A 9,165-nucleotide genomic window follows, 5' to 3' on the forward strand; every position below is an offset into this window, starting at 1 on the left:
TAAACAAATTGTTCCACCAAAGGAAGATATAGAGCCAGATATGAAGACGATGATGATGCAGTTCATGAAACAGACACAAGCATCAATTAAAAATATGGAAACACAAGTCCACCAGTTAGTTGCATCTACGTCAAAAGGGAAGGGAATAATGCCAAGCAACACAGAGCCAAATCCAAAGGGCGATGTCATGGCAATCACCCTGAGATCTGGTAAGCAAACTCAACCCATTATATCGATTGATGAAAATGCTGAATGCGCAGGAACATCCGAAGAAACTGAAGGAGAGAAGGAACAGACTGTTCCCATTCAAGAAGAAACCAGGAAGACAAAATCTGCCAGTGAGCAGAATCAGGAGGAAAGCGGAAAGATGTACAAGCCACCTCCGCCGTATGTTACGCCTGTGCCATATCCAACGCGGTTGATCAACAAAAAGCTGGATGAACAAAATTCTAAGGTGTTGGACACCTTAAGGAAGTTGCACATCAACATTCCGTTCGTCGAAGCACTTGCACAGATGCCGTCATATGCAAAATTCTTGAAAGACCTCCTGTCGAACAAGAAAAAGCTGGAAAACATATCCATGATCCAACTCAACAGAGATTGTTCTTCAATACTCCAAAACAAGCAGCAGCTTCCTAAAAAGCTAAAAGATCCAGGGAGTTTTTCTATTCATTGCTCAATCGGAAAGCTAAATATTGAAAATGCACTATGTGACCTAGGAGCTAGCATAAACCTAATGCCTTATTCTGTATATGCTAAACTTGGATTAGAAAAACCCCAACCTACTCGTATGTCAATTCAGTTGGCCGATCGATCAGTATGTTACCCTAGGGGAGTGGTAGAAGACGTGTTGGTAAAAGTAGGAAAATTCATCTTACCTGTTGATTTTATCATAATGGACATAGATGAAGACCTTCACGTTCCTATTATCCTAGGTCGACCATTTTTAGCCACGGGTAGAGCATTGATAGACATGGGAGAGGGACAATTATTCTTGAGGATTAATGGGGAGGAAGTCATTTTCAAAATGAACGAGGCAATGAGACGAGCAAACAATAATGATGACACATGCTGTTTCTTAGATGAGTTTCAAAGTCTTTCTACTTTGCAGGAACAGGACACTCTAGAGACTCTATTGGGAGAAGAAGTGCACCTATGTGAAGGAACAGGCTGTTCCGTTGAATCCAACTTACCGACACCTCCTTTCGATCCTACTGTTCCTACTCATCAAGAACCACCAGAGATACCAACTGTGCCAGTGTCTAAACCAAAATTGAAACCGTTACCTGCACACCTCGAGTATGCCTTCCTGGAACCACCCAGCGGGAGTCCAGTTATTATATCCTCAAAGTTAACTCCTGATCAGAAAGCGCAACTCATGGAAGTTTTGCGAAGAAACAAGGATGCAATCGCATGGAAAATTGATGATATCAAAGGTATCAGTCCGACAGTCTGTGTCCACAGAATCTTGATGGAGAAGGAGCACAAGCCATCTGTCCAGCCGCAATGCAGACTGAACCCCCACATGAAGGAGGTTGTGCGAAAAGAGGTGATCAAGCTTCTTGATGCCGGCATTATTTACCCAATCTCTGATAGTGTGTGGACCAGCCCTGTTCACGTTGTACCAAAGAAGGGAGGAACAACCGTAGTCCTCAACGAGAAAGATGAGTTGGTGCCCACGAGAACAATAACAGGATGGTAAGTTTGTGTGGATTACAGAAAGCTCAACGAAGCCACAAGGAAGGATCACTTTCCTTTGCCCTTCATTGACCAGATGTTAGAACGGTTAGATGGGTATGCATTCTATTGTTTCCTTGACGGTTACTCGGGGTACAATCAGATTGCAATTCATTGTGAGGATCAGGAAAAGACAACGTTCACATGTCCATACGGGACCTATGCCTACAGGCGCATGCCGTTCGGACTGTGCAACGCTCCAGCCACATTTCAAAGATGCATGATGTCTATATTTCATGATATGGTGGACCGAACTGTAGAAATATTCATGGATGACTTCTCTGTTTATGGAAACTCTTTTGAGAGCTGTTTAAACAACCTCGAAACCATGCTTGTGCGATGCAAGGAGACCCACTTGGTTTTGAATTGGGAGAAATGCCAGTTTATGGTTACGGGTGGAGTTGTTCTCGGGCATAAAATTTTAGAAAAGGGGATGGAAGTGGACAAAGCGAAGGTGGAAGTGATAGAAAAGCTGGCTGTTCCGGCCAATGTAAAAGATGTGCGAAGTTTTCTGGGGCACGCAGGGTTTTACCGCAGGTTTATCAAAGATTTTTCAAAGATTGTGCTACCCTTGTCAGCATTACTTCATAAGGAAGCGGAATTTTCTTTTGATGCAAGCTGTTTAAAAGCGTTCGAACTATTGAAGAGCAAGTTGATCAACTCGCCTATACTGGCAGGACCTGACTGGGAATAGCCGTTTGAGATGATGTGTGACGCAAGTGATACTTGTGTGGGAGCTGTTCTTGGACAAAGGATAGAGAAGAAGTTTAGGCCAATTTATTATGCAAGCAAAACATTAAACGAGGCCCAGCAGAACTACGGGTAAATTTCATGAATGGTGTACAACCTTTACCTCATTTCACACTTTGGTGTATAACCTTTAATTTGTCTCACTAATATATACGAACTTATAGGTGACCTCCCACTTTAGTGTACAGCAGGTAAAAATGACCGGTCAACGTGAAGTCAACGCGCCACATCAGCTTTGACCGGTCAAAAAAGTCAAACATTGACCCATCATATATTCAATTACTTAAATACCCCATCTTGTCCGAATATCAAAGCTATCTCTTTTATCTATAGCCCCATTGAAGCAACCACCTACACATCAAAAGTAATTTTGTTCCTCAGTTTGTAATCATTATTATTTTGGATTATTATATATATTTGTGGTCAGATGCATGAAGAAGAATGAATACTCCAATATCCAAATATAAACAAATTCATGAACACGGACTAGATTTTGTTGTATACATTGCTGATAAAATGAATAAAAATTCCCAAGGCTTAATAGGTAGAGAGAAGTTACAGAAAAAGGAAAGAAAGAAAAGAAGAGTGAATCAGTGTTGTATTGGGTAATTAAGGAGAAGGTTGGTGATAGATAGAAGGGATTGATGACGGTGATGCTAAAAGAAGAAAAGAAATCCAAAATAAATCTTAAAATAAATTGATATGATATGAGAGAAGAAAGTGGGGGTGGACAAGAAAAGATAATTTGTCTTGTTCTTTTCATATGAGAGAAGAAAGTGGCGAGAGAGAGAGAGAGAGCAACAGATGAGGATACAATACTATTAATAATTAGAGACAAGGAAAGGAAATAAAAAAAGAAGAATGAAAATATACCAGATAAAACAATATGACGAAAGACGAGAGAGGTGGCAGGTGATCGAGCAGCGGCGATGGCGAAGGAGTTGGAGGAGATGAGGTGATTGAACAAATGGTGAAGAATCTTGTAGGAAGCTAAAGAGACGGGGGCATTTTAGTAATTGAACATATAGTGGGTCAATTTTTTTACTTTTTGACTGGTCAAAGCTGATGTGCCGCGTTGACTTCACGTTGACCGGTCATTTTTACCTACTGTACACTAAAGTGGGAGGTCACCTATAAGTTCGTACATATTAGTGAGACAAATTAAAGGTTGTACACCAAAGTGTGAAATGAGGTAAAAGTTGTACACCATTCATGAAATTTACCCGCAGAACCACACCACTACAGAGAAGGAGCTTCTTGCAGTTGTGTATGCCTTCGACAAATTTCGACCCTACTTGGTGCTGTCCAAAGTTGTTGTGCACACAGACCACGCTGCGCTACGCTACTTGTTCGCGAAAAAGGATGCTAAGCCTAGGTTAATCCGCTGGTTATTATTGCTTCAAGAGTTTGATCTCGAAATTAAGGATAAAAAGGGAACAGAAAATGTCGCGGTTGATCATTTGTCAAGAATTTCTCACCAAAGCAGCCAGGAACAACCAGAGATTTTGGAAAGATTTCTAGACGAGCGTCTATACGCCGCACAGCTTGCGCCATGGTTTGCCGATATTGCCAATTATCTTGCCAGTTCACTTAAGCCTCACAACCTGTCCACTAATCAAAGGAGGAAGTTCTATGCTGAAATTAAATATTATTTTTGGGAGGACCCCTATCTTTTCAGGTTATGCGCCGACCAAATTATTCGAAGATGTATATCTCAAGAGGAGGGACAGGCTGTTCTAAGCCATTGTCATGACCGAGAAGCTGGAGGACACCACAGCGCCAGCAGAACTGCAGTAAAAGTACTTCAATCAGGTTTTTTCTAGCCAACACTCTTTAAGGATGCCAATCTGTTCGTTCGCACTTGCAATGAGTGCCAACGAACATGCAATATCTCAGCTAGAAATGCCATGCCCCTCAATAATATAGTTGTTTGTGAAATTTTTGATATATGGGGAATAGATTTTATGGGTCCATTCCCTATATCTTTTGGGCATAAATATATCTTAGTGGCTGTAGATTATGTGAGCAAGTGGGTCGAAGCAATGGCTAGCCCCACCAATGACACTCGTGTGGTAGTTAAATTCCTGAAAAGGCTGTTTGTCCGATTCGGGGTCCCACGAGCAATCATCAGTGATCAGGGAACCCATTTTTGTAATGCTAAATTTGAAAAGTTAATGGGAAAACTTGGGGTCTCTCACAGAATTGCCACACCATACCATCCACAAACAAGTGGACAAATGGAGATTTCGAATAGAGAAATCAAAAGAATTTTAGAGAAAACTGTTGGCAATTCTAGGAGGGACTGGGCGAACAAGCTCGATGATGCTCTGTGGGCGTATCGAACAGCCTATAAAACACCAATTGGCATGTCTCCCTTTAGATTACTGTACGGCAAGTCTTGTCACTTGCCGGTTGAAATGGAACACAGGGCTTTTTGGGCATTAACATTTTTAAATTTTGAGCAATAGGCTATTGGAGATCAGTGAAAACTTCAACTCTGTGACATGGAAGAGTTCAGGCTGTTCTCGTATGAAAATGACGTGAATTACAAGGATAAAACAAAGGTGTGGCATGATAGAAAAATCCAGACAAAGACGTTCCATGAAGGTTAAAGAGTTCTCTTGTACAATTCGAGACTCAGGTTGTTTCCTGGGAAGCTGAAATCAAGATGGACGGGACCTTATCTAGTACACAAGGTGTTTGGTCATGGTGCCATTGAAATTGGTAGGGATGGACAGGAACCGTTTAAGGTGAATGGGCAAAGACTGAAACCCTATCTGGAGAACGATCACACGAGGAAGATCGATACAGTTCACTTCCAGGATCCCCCACGCCATTAGAAGATCAAACAGGGTGTTCGCTACAAACACCAATTGTAGCACAAGTAACATTGCATTTAAATTAGTTTCAATTTCAAATTTTGTTAAGTAATGTCAAAAGTAGTTTAGATCCATTTTGTGTCGAGCAATGGTCTGTAATGATGTTTCTCCGGAATAAGCACAGTTGTAAAACTTACACCTTTTCATAAGGGGTCAAGTTTTACGATTTTACTTGTTCAAATAGGGAGTTGATTTACCCATCAAACAGGGCTAACATTGGAAGTTGTGCGGGAAAGTCCTTCGGGTACCTCGGTTAAAAGTCCGGTAAGAGTGAAATCTGATGTCCCTGAAACAAATGCCGCTACCTCCTCGAAAGGGGATGGTGCTGCTCCTGCTAAGGATCGAGAGGTTGATTCCTCTCGTTCCCCACTTGTCTAAAACCTCACACTTGTCGCTATCCAAGCATCCGGTAACACTTATAACCCTTCTTTGTTTTTATTGTTACACTCCCATTTTATCATGTTATGATTCTTCTACCCTGTTGTTAGAGTAACATTGAGGACAATGTTAATTTTTATTTGGGGGTGGATTGCATGCGTCTCAACTACTGCAAAACTACTTGAGCATAACATGATAAAAAGATGAAGCATGTTGTTGTTGTTGTAGTATGATAAGTTTAAGCAAATTTCCCTCTAATAAAATCTTGACGTCCTCGTTAAGCAAATCGCATAATGTGTTTATGTAATCATTTCACTTTCTGATCCATTTCGCAACTGATTGTGCTTTTGTGATTGCAAATTTGAGGTGATATAGCTTTGTTTTATTAGTTGAGCTCCCTTTTAAATCGTGAAATTCTCAAAATTTTCAAGTTTTAACTCAATCTTCACTTAAAGAATCTCCTGCTCCAATGCAAAAGCCCTAAAATGTGAGAACTTGAGCCTACATTAGCATGAAAATGCGATGATTCTTCATGAGAGGGCTAGTGCATATTGTCTTTAGGTAGGTATTGCTTTGGCTGCCTAATCAAAATGGTAAAATTTTGGATGATCATAGGAGGAAAAAGGCAGTTAGATCCCAAGTTCACTCCACAAAAAGCCTACTTGTGCTTTGCACTCACATTTTTAGGATATCCAACTTGAGCCTTAACCTATTCTTTCGCAAACACAAGTTTAAGGAACCAATTCCCTTCACTGTAATCCCAAAAACACCTTGAATTTGTCTCATGCTCAGAACAAGCTGCTCGAGAGAAAGAAAAATGAAATTTTTTTTAGAGAATCTGTGTTTATAATGATCAAACGGTGAAAGGATGACATTTGAGGAATGAATAGGAATTTTAAAAGATAACAGGAAAGTGTTTAATTAGTCTCTTAAATTTTTTGGACAAATGCTTACATCTTGAGACTAAAATCAAATGCTTGGATAATTCTGTTTGTGTAATCAAGGGATAGTTTGGTTTATATTGTGAAACAGGCTGGACGTAATGAGCTGTGCTAAGTGCCGAGTATGGTGAATTGCATTGCATGTAGACAAAATTCATACACTTAAATTGCCAATTCATGTCCATACCTTAGCCTTAGCCTAACAGTACAACCCATGTCAAGACCTTTTGACTATGATCGGAAATTTTTTGATCCATCGAGATAGAGCCAATAAGCAATGTCATAACCTAGCGATCATAGTACTAAGCTGAGGAGTGATGATACTTTCCCCTATGGCAACAAAGTCCATTTGAGAGTGTGTGAATCCTCCTGAACTTAGTGAGGCACTTGGAGCTAGCAGGTGGTTTAAATGAGGATTGAGGTTCAAATTGAAGCTTTGAGGAATTTCATCAGAAAGGGATTTAAACTTTGATTCTAGCAAAAGCCTTATTAGCAGTCACAAATTGTTCAAGTTCTTCTTCTTAAATTCTTTCTGTTTGAATCACTCTCCTATAAATCTGTTTCCCTTGTTTCTGCATAAATTCTTTCTGTAAATACTCCTTCGATTATTCATGCCTAGAGCTATTCTCTTGTGTTATTGTTATATTTTTGCTTACTTGAGGACAAGTAAGGATTTTATTTGGGGGTATTTGTTGGGCATGAATATGACTATAATTAAACAGCATTTTAATAACATTTTATGTGCATTTTAGGCAAAATATTCCGAAACATATGGACTTATAAGTGTTTTATGCAGATTGTATTGATTAAGTCAAAAATGGGCGATAACACGGCCTGTTTTGCAACAAACCATAAGGAGTCGAGCATCCTTTGATCCAGCGGATTTCCGCTGTGTACCCGATGACGGATAGCGACTGGACAAGTGTCAGGAGCGGCGCGGCAGGTGCAGAAGACGCAGGGAGGCAGGAAAGCAACATGATGATAAGATGGATCACCCATTGAGTGTTCAAGGGTCAACTTAAATTAATCATTCCCTAGTATTAGTAGCTGTAGGAAAACAATCTTTTTGTAATATTTGGTGGCATGGTTCATTTTTCTTCCTTTATATAGATGTAGTCGAGGGAAGGAAAAGGACACCTTTTTACTCTGAGACAATCAGTTTTAGTTAGAACTTTTGAAGAGAGGCGGAGCTCTCTTAGGATGATGACGCCTCCAATGGAGGTCTGTGGAATTAATAGTGGCTATTCACTCTTCACTATGAGTGAGTAGTCGTTTTGAACGGGTTTGGCCAGTTAGGGCCGGTTATGTAAGTCTTCTATTATCTTATTTATGAATGAATGACGATATATTATGTTGTGCTTGATAAACTTTTAACTCCATTCTTAAAGCATGTATGTTAGTGTTAGATGCATTATAGGAAACTGCTTTCATCTTCACGGAACTATTTATCAAGCATTCAACCCCGAAACAGAGATGTCAGGAGGTTGTATCAAGGGTTTTCTTAAATAGGAATGTTGTTTCGATCGTAATGCAAGAAAGAACCAACTTTAGGGACGCTTAAAGTTGTAGTATGTCTTAGAATCTTAAGAACACACGAGAGTTGACTTAAGTGAGCATTAAAGCAGAGACTTTGACTTCACTTTACGTCATTCATGAATAAATAGGGTGTTTAGAGACTGAAAGTAACCTGTTCTGCTGTGCTTGACCTGTTCTACCTTTTTATCATTAAGTACTCTTTGAAATCAACTAAAGCTTTGATCTTGTTTATGTTTGAACAACACCTCTCAAATTAAAGAATTGACACACACCACACACCCTGTTCTACAAAGTATTTCTTGTAAACTTTGATCCTCAATCCCTGTGGATACGATACTGGACTTATCATTTTATTACTTGTATCTAGTACACTTGCTAGAGTCCATTCAGGAGACAACAAGCATCGACTTTGATAACATCACTCAAGCAGCAAAAATAATGTCAAAGTTCTTCATCATTCGCTCGAGTTGGTCTGAGGTCCAAGTATTAAGATTGGTGGCCATAATTTTAGAGATAACTGCACGAGCACTAAATAATGAATCCATACCAGATGAAGATGAGAAAGGAGCGGGACCAGTTCTAAGCGAAAAACAATCCCAAAAAATATGTATTAATGCGCAATAAAGACATATCCACATATAGATAAATTAGAGTTTGAGGTACACATATCCTCTGCTGAGACTAAGATCCATTCCTGATTCGAAATAAAAAACCCAAAATTGCAAAACCACAATCTATTTAGCATTCCAGACACGTTTTCACGAAAAACAATCCCAAAAAATATGTATTAATGCACAATAAATACAGATCTACATATAGATTAATTATTAGCATGCAAAAGTATACGTATTAAGTTTAATCCATGGATTAAAATGACAAAATACAAGATATGTAGCTTTGATAGTAATGTTAGATTTATAAACATATAAATCTGAATATATAAA

Source organism: Euphorbia lathyris, chromosome 5 (genome assembly GCF_963576675.1).
Source record: "Euphorbia lathyris chromosome 5, ddEupLath1.1, whole genome shotgun sequence".
In the NCBI taxonomy this organism is placed as follows: domain Eukaryota; kingdom Viridiplantae; phylum Streptophyta; class Magnoliopsida; order Malpighiales; family Euphorbiaceae; genus Euphorbia; species Euphorbia lathyris.